The sequence below is a fragment of the Cyprinus carpio genome, chromosome A21, assembly GCF_018340385.1.
Source record: "Cyprinus carpio isolate SPL01 chromosome A21, ASM1834038v1, whole genome shotgun sequence".
NCBI lineage: Eukaryota > Metazoa > Chordata > Actinopteri > Cypriniformes > Cyprinidae > Cyprinus > Cyprinus carpio.
This window is the reverse complement of record NC_056592.1, coordinates 4,489,618-4,504,240: the sequence shown is the minus strand read 5'-3', so window position 1 is coordinate 4,504,240 and position 14,623 is coordinate 4,489,618. Positions and strand designations below refer to the sequence as shown.

At 33.1% G+C, this 14,623-nt stretch overlaps 1 pseudogene; it reads left to right on the top strand.

Moving 5' to 3' along the window:
- Positions 1–594: 594 nt before the first annotated feature.
- LOC109056740 overlaps positions 595–14,623 on the top strand; it is a 14,713-nt pseudogene continuing 684 nt past the window's right edge.

Here is a 14,623-nt window from a genome sequence, read left to right as displayed (position 1 = left end):
AACGCCCAAAAGCATCTCATTCCTCGCCAGTCGGATCATGGGGAGCATCGATATTTTGACCGCGCGGTGCTCTTTATCAGTGAGAAGAAGAGTTTATAAGAAATGGTTGCGGTGGAGAAGCGCGTCAGACCGCGCGACAGGTGGATCGAATGGCCTCGAGCTCAGCGCGACGTCACGTGATCTTAATTAACAGGGTGAGTGTGTCAACTTGTGTTTAAATTATATTTTCTTTGACTACACTTTCGGTACACCATTGAACATTATAGTATATGCAGTAGGCCTAGTTCATATACAATCCAAGTGTTTCACTTAAGTTTCATAACAAGCCTATTTAAACGGACGATGTAAAATTAATGTGCAATATGTGTGTTTTTTTTGAAACACTTAAATAACGTTTAATAAAAAACTTTACATAAAAAAACTTATGGAAATTAATTGTATATAGGCTAATAAATAAATAAATAGAGAAAATGTTTTGTGTTTTAGTGTGATTTTTGGGGAAGCCGTTTAAAACTTTTTTTCAATGTTTTATAATTTATAAAATTCAGTTGTTTACACACACACACACACACACACACACACACACACACACACAAATATATAAACTTTTTTGTCTTGCATTTTTTTTAACTAGGCTACTGTATATTGGCCAGAAAGGGTTGAAGTTTCATTGCTTTTCTCCTTTTTCTGTTTTCTTTCACTTTCCCCTGTATTTCTCGGGGTGTGTGACCCGGTAAACTGAGCTGCTGCGGCTGAATTCCAGCAGCGCTGACGTCACGCGGCGCGAGGGTCTCCCGTGAGCTCTTGCGTGAGTGTTTCTCCGGGACGTCCCGGTGTAGGAGTGGCAGTAGTGGTGTGGTTACCCCCCTGCACGCTTTGACAGTTGTGAGAGAACTGAGTGTGCAAAAAACTCCTAAACACGGAGAGTCGAGCCACGGGAGGCGCGCGCAAGAACTGCGAGTCTCGTGCCAGTGCGCGTTTGGGCACATGCGTGTTTTTGGACTATTTATAAGAGTATTCCAGCCCCGTCCTCTGAGTTTGGTGGGAAACTTTGTTTTTGGGACGCGCCGGGGGAACAGTCTCTTTCTTTCCCATTTTACATCCACGCACGAGCGGTTAATCTCGTGGACAGGAGTGATCCAGTGAGTCATTGTACACATATTTTTATTTTAAATGGTTTATGCAAATTCATGCATGCATCATGCACTTCATTATTATTTATTTGCGCATGCTTTAGATTAGTACAGGTCATTATGTGTGTGTTACTATAATTATAATTAATTAGATTAGTCTGAACTGGATCAACACTGGAATCTGTGAATGGTCGCATATAATGTTATAGAGAAACAGCGCCACCTGCTGGTCCGTTAAAGCGGACAGACTGCATACTGTACTTACATACCATGATCAGAATTAAATACCACTCTAATTATTTGAATTATGCAGCATGCATACTCTGCATAGTTTGAGTAAAATACTCGCATAACCAAAATGCACACTGCAGAATACTGTATCCCACAATGCAGTGTGCTCGATCTTCCGTTTCCAGTGTGAAGAATTGCTTTTTGAAACAATTAAGCAAACTACTATTACAAATGCGTATTGCATGATATATTGCATTTGTTTCACATTCAACTTTTTAAGAAATAGTATGCAGTATATACTGAACACTAAGTAGTATGCTAGTATTCCATTCCAAATATAAGCACACACACTAACCACTGGCCCTCCATTAGTCATAACTGATTCTGCGTCTAATTAGTGCCATTATTTGTAATTATATGCAGTGATGTGGATCTAAATGCCGGTGTGTGTTGACATACAGAGTTTTTCCTTTATTTTGAGGTGTTTTTTGCGGTTTGGAATTTTGTTTAAATGTACACTTTGTAATCATATACACACACATGTAGAATTATACAGACTGCTACTTTTTTTTTAATGTACACTTTGTAATCATATACACACACATGTAGAATTATACAGACTGCTACTTTTTTTTTTGAGTCAATATGAAAACTTAGGTGAATATATGTTTAAAATAACTAAAATATCTGCAACTTACATCATTTGTTCTTCTATATATATATATTTATATATAGTAACTTTCTGTTTACATTAAGAAAAAAATGCTCTCTTTGATTATAAGGTTATTTTCTAATGATTTAAGAATGTTTAGATATTTGTACTGGAAAACAAGACAAATATACAGAGTGAGAATTTATCATGATTTAAGATTTTTTTTTTTTTTTTTTTGGAATATAAGAATGTTGTGTGTGGTTGTGATTTATTTATTTTTCTTTAATTTTGGAGTTTTACCAGAAATGGAAATTTACTCATCTTCAGTCCATCCAAGATGTCTCTTCATCAGAACCGATTTGGAGAAATGTAGCATTACATCGCTTGCCTACCAATTGATCCTCTGAAGTGAATGGGTGCCGTCAGAAGGAGAGTCCAAACAGCTGATAAAAACATAACAATAATCCACACCACTCACAACCATCAATTAACGACTTGTGAAGTGAAAAGTCGAGTGTTTGTAAGAAACAAATCCATCCATTAATTAATGGACTGGAGTGGTGTGGATTATTGTGATGTTTTTATCAGCTGTTTGGACTCTCCTTCTGACGGCACCCATTCACTGCAGAGGATCCATTGCTGAGCAAGTGATGGAATGTTAAATTTCTCCAAATCGGATGAAAAAACAAACTCATCTACATCTTTGATGACCTGAGGTTGAGTTTTTATTTTTGGGTGAACTACTCTTTTAACTATTTAATAGCTAATTAACATCCCTTAACTTGTTTGAGAGACTCATTTACTGTAAATCAATTGGTGTTGCTGCAAAACAGCACAACCGCGAGCATGTAAACCGGAGTTTATTTTTCGACAATGCACAATGTGTTACGCACACCGCTGCTCAGACAGTGTGAGTCAGAGATCTGGAAGCATTTACATACGACACGTGGTAAGTGTTTACACATGACGGCGATCAGATGAATTGTGGGAGACAATTGGGAGAATTGTACAGATATACAGCATCTGTAACTGAACCAGCCTGTAGGTACAGACCTGTAGAAACCATTAAGCATTTGGCAGGAGATCTGTATGAAAGTCATCCAGAAGTCCTAAACCACTTTACCGCCTCATTATGGTGTTGGACGCTCTGGCCAACTCAGACTGCAGACATGTGAAATCACTATCTGACCCACAATCTTTAGGCTGAGATGTCAAACCTCACCAGTGCTGCGGAAAGCGTTATCTTAACAAATCTGCTATTATACAATCAGACGCACATACAGAAACACTGTAACACACCTGAAATGAGGAATCACACACATCAACACAACTCAACAAACGTATATTCATAACCAATATTTCACATGATTCGTCCGCCATATTGGACCCCCCCCCCCCCCACACACACACACACACACACACACACAGAGATCTTGTTGCAGTGCATTCTGGGATTGTTTTATCTACAAATGATACATGTGATTCTCTTTTGGAATTTTGTCTTAGAGTATCTTAGATAAGAAGGCAGGATAATTATGCTGCCTTTATGTTAGCATGTTGCTAAGCTAATATCAATGCTCAAATTAAAACAGATTTATAAACACAAATACTGGTTAAATACTGGTTTTTAATTAGATTAAAGTATTAGATACCAGTGTGTAAAAGATGTACACTTTAGCATACTTTTAAAAAAACCACTTACTAGGGAAAATACATTTTAAAAGTATATACTTGTGAACTAAATGTATTGTCTTTAGACATTTAATTGCATTTTATTTTATTTTTTTAAACTTAAGAGTGTTTTTTTTTACATAAGTAGGTCACTGACTTAAGTACATATATTTTGTCATTTCATAATAACTTCTATTGTCTTTGAAGTGTACTGTCAAAAGTACTGACAAACATTTATCATTAGGACTAAAATTTCTATTTAAATTTTATGTCATGTATTATATTTTATTTAATTTTATTTGTAATTACAAATCTCCAAAGATGTAGTTGCAATTTAGTACATTTAAAATATATTTATTTTAAATGTAATATTAAATAATCAAATAAAACTATAGTTAAAACAAGTGTACTTCTTTAAAGCATGACAAAACATTATTAAAACATAATGATTTTAAATATATTTTAAAGTAAAACTAAGTGTACTTTAAGTACACTCAAGTGGTGTTTTATTTCAATATATTACCTGCAAGTATAGTTTTTTTTAAAAAAGATTTGAAGTACACTACACATTTAATACTATTAAGAGCACTTCTGGGATTGTATTTGACTCTGCCTTAGCATTTAGTCAAAATGTAGTTAGTATCTTAAAATTTTGCCGCCACCTTTAAAACAAACTTTACATCGAGAGCAGTGATGTCTTACAAAGCTGTCTATAAATCTCTAATTGGGTCTTGTTAGTCACATTTGGAAAGTTTTCTAAATTCTATGAATAAACTCACTAAGTTTTGCTCACTAACTCGCACTTTACCTGAAGTAAATCCAAAAACGAAGTGCAGACTTTACCATCCCACATACAGGAAAATCATTAAACACAGAACAGGAGTAAGATGGGTCGTTAATCTCCAGAAAATATGAAAGGAGAGCTCATTTAAAGTGCTTCTTACTCAAACACACACACACACACACTCGAGCAGCTTTTTCTGTGTACCTCACACACACACACACACACACACACTTAATCTCCAGAAAATATGAAAGGAGAGCTCATTTAAAGTGCTTCTTACTCATTAATAATAGCTGCGGCTTTAGAGTTGTTGTCAAAAGCTCCTTGGGGAACACAGAGATCCGCACTAAACCTGAACTCATTAAAGCAGCAATAACCTAATGATTACTGTAAGCTGTTCAAGATGAGAGAACACGTGTGTGTACATGCGCACGTTCAGATCAACTCACCAAGACAAATGACTTTTAATATAGTTGGCTTTGCGAAGTTTCATTTTCGTCTGAAATAGAGATTTGTACATGCATGTGTGTGTTTCAGTAATCAAAGCCATGTTTTTAATAACATGTTTTTATGAAAATAATATTTAATACCTGTATAACCTGAAATCTTCACATTACAGATGGAAACACATGTCTTCATTACACCCAAATGAAAATTAAACCACTAATTTTAGTTGCATTGTGAGTTACAATCTGATTGATCTTAGTTTTAAATCATCTGAATCGTTATAAATATAAGTATGTGCAAGTATGTGTGTATTTATGTATACACACATTTCTCAGAATCATATTCAACTCAGTCCACTGTGATCTGTAACAAATGCACTTCTTAAATGATGATTAATTGTCTCAGATTTTAGTGCCTTTAAAAGTGCATGCACTCTCTCATGTTTAAACATGAAATGGGTCATAACTGTGTGCTTTTTGAGAATGGTTATAAATGCATGTTTTAATTCTTAATGTCTGTCTGAAGAACAGTTGTGTGTTGTATGTATGATGGGATCCAGCTGTTACAGCATAAATAGCATTTCCTAAATACTAGTTAAGTGCTCGGATCTGAGGTGAGGACAATACTGTGCTCTGATGTGCTCATTTTCAGCTTAAAAGAGTCATAACATAGTGTATGTATTTTATTATTATCATATATCATTGTTAGTATTATATATTATTTTAAATGTATTTTTCTATTATATATAATATATTATACATTATATATGTATATATTACTGTGAAGATAATGTTATGATGGTCTGTCTGTCTGTCTGTCTATCTATCTATTTATCTATCTATCTATCTATCTATCTATCTATCTATCTATCTATCTATCTATCTATCTATCTCAGGTAGCTGACAGAGTTGGTGGTACCTGAGGTGGACACACACACCTGAGCGAGCGACAGATAGACAGAGAGAGAGAGAGAGAGAGATGTACACGGCGGTGCTGCTCTCCTCCTCTCTGTTTCTCCTGCATGTGACCTGCACGCCTCAGATTCACGGTCACCGCGGGTAAATACACACACAGTTTGTCTGCAGTGTCAGGGAATGTCAATTCTCACCCTCTAAGGTCTCAGGGGTCAGGGGTGAATATGAGGTTAAAGGTCAACGCATATAATATCAGCTAATTACATCAGACTGTCATGTCCAGTTAGAACTGATGGACAGCAAGTTTTTGATACAAAAATAACCATGCAAATTGTCTTTCCCAACATTTAATGTAACATGCACACACAGATAAACACATAATAATTAAAATATTATTATTATAGTTATATATTATTTATTAAAAACAATATATGACCCTGGACCACAGAACCAGTCTTAAGTCGCTGGGGTATATTTGTACCAATAGCCAAAAAAACATTGTATGGGTCAAAATGATAGATTTTTCTTTTTATGCCAAAAATCATTAAGTAGGTAAAGATCATGTTCCATAAAGATATTTAGTAAATTTCCTACCATAAATGTATAAAAACTTAATTTTTGATTAATAATATGCATTGCTAACAACTTCATTTGGACAACTTCAAAGGCAATTTTCTCAGTATTTAGATTTTTTTGCACCCTCAGATTCCAGATATTCAAATATTTGTATCTCTGCCAAATATTGTCAGATCCTAATAAACCCTACATCAATGGAAAGCGTATGTATTCAGCTTTCAGATGATGTATAAATCTCAATTTTGAGAAATTGACACTTAGGACTGGTTTTGTGGTCCAGGGTCACATATAATTTATATAAATACAAGATTAATTTAAAAAAAATCACAGTTTCCACATGAATATTAATCATATTCATAAATCATAACTGTTTTCAACATAGATAATAATAATAAATGTTTGTTGAGCAGCAAATCAGCATATTAGAATGATATCTGAAGGATCGTGTGACACTGAAGACTGGAGTAATGATGCTGAAAATTCAGATTCATATCACAGGAATGATTTAGATTTTAGAATATATTCAAATACAAAGCTGTTATTTTAAATTGTAACGATATTTCACAATATTACTCTTTTTGCTATATTTTTGATCAAATAAATGCAGCCTTGGTGAACATAAAAGTCTTCTTTAAAAGCGAAAAATCTATATTATAGTGACAATAGTGAATTAAAGTGTGTACAGTATTGTGTGTAGGAGTTTGTTTGTGTATAATTGTGTGTGTGTGTGTGTGTATCAGGAGGAGAGCGTGTGTTGGAGATGCTCAGAGTCGTCGTGTGTCTTACAGCACAGAGTCGTTTCTTCAGCCCGTACACAAACCCTACATCACCATGTGCCAAAACCACCGCTTGTGTAGCACGTACAAGTAAGAACACAAAAACAAGTGAACATACACATTATACTGCATAATGTATCAGCGTTTCACTGGACTGTATGTTTTACAGGACAATCTACAGGGTTTCTTACAGGCAGGTGAGCAGAGCAGCTCCTAATTCACACATTTACCCAGAATGCTGTCCAGGATGGCGACGCATGCATTCACACAACTGTAACCAAGGTAAACGGATGTCATACTGCTTCACATGAGCTCTGAATGTGGATTTATACCTGCATGTGTATCTGTGTTTTTTTTGTTGTTTTTTTCTTTCTTTTTTGTCTTTTGTGTTTAGTTTTGTGTAATGTATGTTTATGTTCTTGTGTGAGCAGTCTTGTGCAAATCGAGAGGATGGACGGGACGATACTGCCAAACAGGTACTCAAAAACACACACTGATGTTAATTTAATGTTATGCTAGGTTCTTGTAATATATATATGTAATATTATTAAAACAGGACTTTTTATTTTTTATAAAATTATTTATATATATAATTTAAAATTTTATTTTAATTATAGAAAATATTATAATTTTACAAATAATTTCACAATTCTACAAATATGTTAATATAAATATATAATTATGAAAAGTTGTGAAAATGTGGTTTGGAGGGGTGGAAAGTGGTCATGAAAAGCTTAATTGTGTACTAACGTAAATGGGCTTTATGGGAAAAAGAGTTTATGATAACATTTTTTAAAGAGTTTCAAAAGACGTCTTTCTCTCCCAGATGTGGATGAGTGTAAGGAAGGTCATCGCTGCTCACAGAAGTGTGTGAATACGGTGGGGAGTTATCGGTGCGTGTGTCAGGACGGATTCAGTCTGGCTGAAGACGAAATAACATGTTCAAGAATTCCTGCTCCCTCCTCGCTGCCCAGCGGGGCTCCAAAAGCAGACGATCGCTCATCCAGAAGCCATGCTGGTAAGACATGTATACATTATCATCAGCCGCAGACATACTGATGCAGAGACCCATCATCCACACTGGCTTAACAAACTCAGAGTATAACATTTCATTTTTTTGCGAATGAATTCATTTGAATGAGATTTATTATTATTTTATTGTACTTTTTACAATATATTTAAATGATATATAAATACCTTTTATATAAATTTAAATTATTTTAAAGCATTAAAACATAAGATTATAGAACAAGTTTGTCTAATTATAACATTTTATTTTTAATAATTAATTCATTTTTAATTAGATTTATTGTTTTATTTTGTTATTTTATGTTTAACTATATTTAAATATATATTCATAAATATATTAAGTATAATTATATTTATATTTAAATACATATATTTCATATTTTAATTATTTTAATTTAAAGCATTAAAGCCTATGAAACAAGTTTTTCCAAACTTGTATGTGTTGCACTAATACATACTACATTTAGATACTTTGTTTGTGACAGTATCCGGACATAAATTACATACGCGATCATTGGGACACATTTTATGCACATTATACACATTGTAATAATACCACAGATCCCTGTTTGCATAAATCTGAATCGAATGCATTAGCCTATAATTCATCATAAGTTCATACATTTATAAACGGCAGTAGCAGTTTTGGCCCACATTCCTGACCACGTTTCTGCAGCTGAAAGTGTGGGAAGAGGACGCTCTCAGATTCCCGCTTTTCCATTGCACAAGGCATTGTGGGCAATATTAACCGAAAAAACATGCACAGATGCATACTTCACAAATCCACTGGAAATCCCAGCACTTTTTACATACTGCTTTCAAATGAATAGAGACACGATAATTCTAAACTTGCATACAACTTCAGATTACTAGTACATAAAAAAGTTGGTCTCAAAAACACAAAAGTAAAAACGGTATTAAGTGGTAATACATTACAGTGTCAGAAATGTGTGATTGTGGGTAAGTGCGGGCTTTTGTACTGCAGTATATCAGTGTGTTTCCCCTCTAGCGCCCCCTGCAGGTGGAGCCCTGACCAGCCTCACGGTTCATTATTACTTTTGGTACGCGCTATGCCACTCTCAACTCGTACCGTGAGTAATAGTGCACTGTGACTGGTGACCTCAGCAACAACATACAGACCAACCACCAAACCTGCACCACATCTGTCTGAAAAACCACCTCAAAACCACAATATCAAACCACCTGAACATCCAGCAGCTCATTCAACAGTGGCATGTGGTTTCCTTAGAAACAATAGCCCAGGCTGCAGTGTCTCTCATTGAGCTTCTTGTTAAGAGCATAGTATTACTCCACAGATTGTATTATGTTTCTTTAACAGATCTTGACAATAGTTTTTTGACAGTCCTTTTTTACACATTTGTAATATTTTATCTATATGTGTTATTTTAATTAATTATAAAATGTTGTAATAAAAAGTACATTTTATTACATAAAACAAATATTTAATTGTTATAAATTTATAAATATCATAAATAAAAATAAAGAAATAATAAAAAAATAATGTAACTATGACAACTACACTTTTGCTTGAAAATTATATATTTTATTTTTTATTAATATTAATATTATTTATTATTTTACTATTGTTAAAAGTCATTAATATTTGTAATTAATTTTAATTTAATTTTAAGATTTCATTTGAACTTAAAGTTTAATTTGTAATCATTTTGTTATGTGCTTTTGTCATTATTATAATAATTATAATATTATAATATTATAATATTACTATTTATTTTTCTTTCAGTTTTAGTTTTAGTTAGTCTACAACAACTAAACCTAGTTTATCTCTCTCTCGCTCTCTTTTTTTTAAATATTACGATTTAGGTTTCATTTATTTTAAGTGTTAGTTTTAGTTCAGTTTTAGTTTTTATATATTTATAGTTAGTAATTTTAGAGCAGTAACTTAAAAATATTTCAGTTAGTTGTCAAGACGAGATGTCAAAGTTTAGTTTTGTTTTTCACGTAATATTTATATTTTAATTCAGCTTTATTTCAATTAGCAAAAATGTATTTATTAGTTTTATATTAAACTTATTTTTTATTATAACAACGCTGTGCAGAACAGAATGTTACTGATGACAGCATAGTGACGTTTCTTTCAACTGAGAAACATCTGAAGTCCCTGTGAGAACTGCTGAGCATTCTCTCTGCTCCTCTGTCTCTCAGCTTTGCCAAAACAAGCTTGTGTCTATAAGGCTGTTGGCAGGGTCTCGCTCCTCTCCTCTCCTTGTCTTTGTTATTTCATTTTTTCTCTCTACACTATTTCATTTCTGTCTGCAATTTAAAAATAACAGCAGGATCAGAATCTCCTCTGGCCCAATATAGTCACGTTTCCTAGCAACAGGCTAAAATAATCGCCACTCGTTTTGATTGTTGGCCGGCGCTCAAACACACATTCCTGGAGTTTGCACAAGAGAGCAGCACATTTCCAAATCTCAGCAATAATGTCTGAATCCACGCTAGTAGTAAGGTCATGGAAATGTGAATCTAGGTTTGTTGAAAACCTTGTTTCTAGGGAAACGCTTAATGTTATTATCATAGGAAAATCCTCTAAGTGACCCTGTGCACTAGTTTCTCTGTTCCCACACTAGTGTTGTTGAGTTTGACCTAGAGTCACACACTCACACATCAGCATCTGTCTGTGGGACGTCCGCTGGGACTCAAGGTGTGAGATCAGATTACTCTACTCTGTCATCAGCCTCACTGACCACCAGCTAGAGCAGTGCACATTCACCATGGTAACTACAGTCTACAGCGAATACTTTATCTGCTACAGTTACTGTTCCTACAGATAAAAAAAAAAAAAAAAAAAAAAATACCAATTCCAAATTACTTTCAACAAACCTCAATGTGAAAGCCATTTACTCTAAACCTGCCATCGGTTTTACTGACCAACAAGAGGAGTACTTTTACAAACATTTACTATAGTTAGAATGGTTTACATTAACTATGTTATTTGCAACAGTTACTGTTACTACACGGAAAAAATAAAATAAAAAATTAATATAAGATAAATGCAAAAATTTAAAAATACAAATAATAATTATTTAATTATTTAATAAAATAATGTGTAAGCTTTTTTATTTTTGGATGACACTTGTAGCTAATAACAGAATACTTTCAAAAACCCTCAAGGTGTAAGATGATTTTTTTTCAGTTTACAACAAATATTTAATTTGCTAATTACTGTTGCAGTAAAAAAAAGAAGAAAAAAAGAAATTAAATTATTAAAAAATTATCAAATTTATGTAAACATTAAATTAAATGAATGAAAGAATTAAAGAAATTAAAATGAAAGAATAAAAATTATTTAATAAAACTTTATTTTTATTTATTTATATGTTTATTTATTTATGCATGCAGTGTTGTTATTCATGCAGTGTTGGCTAATACCAGATTATTTTTTTAATTATTTAAGGTATTTAAATAAATGCTAAAGGCGAAGTGTGTAGTTGCATATTCAGTGTGTGCATGTTTGAAAATATATATTATAAAATACTTATTTCAGTTAAATGTGCAAAATCAGAAAGTTCAGTCCAACAATGGACTGAAAACTATAATTTATAGTTTTCCGTCCATTGTTGGACTGAACTTGCTGATTTTGCACATTTAACTGAAATAAGACAGTATTTTAAATGAAAAAAAAAAGATTCTTTCTCTTTAAGTAAATTTGTTTAAATCTAAAGGAACGGAGACCAATGGAGAGAGAGAGAGAAAGAGAGAGATCATTAGTCATTAGTCATTAGATTAGTCTGATGCTCTGTTGAGTTTATGGGGCTTAAATCCCCTGAAACATTGAGTTTATAACTACATTAGTGTCATCAGATAGAAGAATGGGAAGTTGAATGTTTAGTTGTATGATGATGGTGATTTTGCATGCAGAGGCCACCGCCAGACACAATTTGTAGCTGTTGTCCCCGTTTTGGTTTTGGCTCGATCCAAAGCTCACATTCCAGATCTATCGAACTCAGACTGCTGGGGGTCACTGCGTTCCCTCACAAAAATCACACACACACACACACACAGTGGCTCTCACTCGCTCCCACGTGTCTTCATAACACCACACATCTGGGACAGATTGCCTGAGTTTCAGTTTGTCAGTGTGTTTCTGCTGAAGCAGCTGAATCAAACGCTGTGAGAGTATGTGTGTGTGTGTGTGTGTGTGTGGTTGTGTGCGACCCATTGACTAGTTTTTAGACTGTTAGAGCTCAAAACTTACAGAGTAACTGCCAAGGGGTGGGACTTACCGGCCTAAGCTCTAAAATGATTGGGTCTCAATCACATCCATTTACAAAACAACCAATCACAGTCAACGGTTATTCTTTTACTAACACTTGTGATGAAATATGACCTGATTTCATGCAGAGTGGGGTGCAAAAGTCTGAGAACAGTTTTTTTTTTTTTTTTTTTTAACCTGGAAATATACAAAGTTAATCATTTTAAGCACAGAAACATGACATAACATGAGGAAATGTTTCAGATTTTGTACTCTTTCTAGGTCACAATAAGCAAATTACTGACGCAACACTTTACAGTCAGATGTTCCTGTTTTCACTGAAGCACAAGATGTTCTTTAAGACAATTCACACTGAATTATCTGATTTTGATCATCAGGTTTGTTAATGTCACCTTGAGTGCTGCTGTTTTTAAAGCAATATTATTTAAAAAAAAATGTATATTTAACAAATAAAAAAATTAAATACATTAATAAATAGAATAAAATAAATAAATAAAATAATCTAATAATTAAATAAATTGCATTATTTCCTATAAACAAATCATTTAAAATAAATAAAATAAAGTAAAAAATGCAATAAAATGTTTAAATAAATAATTTAATAAAATACTAAATACATTATCTACTAAAATAATTTAATGAACAAAAGCATTATTTTTTTAGTAAATATAAAATCAATAAAATAATTTAATTAGTTGAAATTTTCTATGCTGTTAATGAAGTTTGTATTTTTCCAATAACTAAATAAATAAATACAAAGAACAAAATTTTTCACTAGTGGTCTCAGACATTTGAAAGTGCATATCAAAATATTCACATCATATTCTTGCCAAACCTCAAACTTTCCCCCTTTATCACCCCCTCCACTCATTTCATTTTCTCTCTTTCTATTTCAATTTATGTCTGTCTTTTTATTCATCTGTGCTGTTTGGTCTGCTTTGGATATTAATCATGGATTCATGAAAGCAGAGAACATGCAGAAATATAACGTAAAACAACAGTGCTTTCTGGAAGTCTTACAAAAGCTCCCAGTCAGTTTGAGTGTTTGAATAAATGCATTAATGTTCAAAGCCTGGATCTTAAAACATCAAAACTAGAGTTGTGCACTGCATTAGAGGTTTTAATTAAGTCTGAATGTCAGTGTGTGGTCCATCTCTAAATTCTGTGTGTATGTCCTTTGTTCTTAAAGGTGGAGGTTTGGGATTGGTGGCAAATGTTACCGAAGAAGTTCAGATCCTTAAAAACAGAGTGGAGCTCCTTGAGCAGGTCAGACACACACACACACACACCCTCGGGACACATCCTACTTCAAACGACAGGAAACTGTAGAGCATTTGCCAAAACAGCTTATTGGTTCAAAGACTCACTAATAGTTTAATTAAAAGCAGTAGTCAAGCTCACACATCACAGGCTCTGAAACATTAATTGAAGGTTTAGTAATATGGTTGTTGTTGTTTTTTCCTTTTTATTAGTGCATTTTTAATAGGTCTATATAGGTTTTATAAATTTTTATTTATTCACTTTAGTTAAATTTAATTTGAGTTTAGTACTTCTAAGTTATTGTTATTAGTAAACTAAAACCCATTTGATTGTTATTTTAAATAAATATTTTGATTTTAATTAACTATAATAACCCTGGCAGTATGTAAGGATAAAACAGTAGTGTGCATAATAAATTGCATGTTCATGTTCAGAATATGTTTGTTTTTTTAATGGATTATTTTAGCTCACCAATGCACACAGAAAATCTGTGCTACACTATACATACTACAGACTGCAAAAATAATGTGAGTAGTATAGTAGTATGCTGTTCTAAACATATCCTACTAACACTTTATAATGAGGTCTCATTCATTAACAGTTAACAAACTAACAATGTGTTTACAGCATTTATTCATCGTTGTAAAAAATAAAATAATGTGTGTTCACAGTGCATTAACTTTTGATTTTAAAAATGAATTAGTAAATGTTAACATTAAGATTAATCAATGCTATAGAAGTATTTATTGTTAGTTTATATATTAGAACTACTGTATTGAACCTCATTCTCTATTCCTTATTATTTGCCATTTATAAAGTCACAATTTCAGTGTCCTCAAATGTAAAAGTGCCTTCCTCTCTCTCTCTGTAGAAACTAGAGATGGTTCTGGCT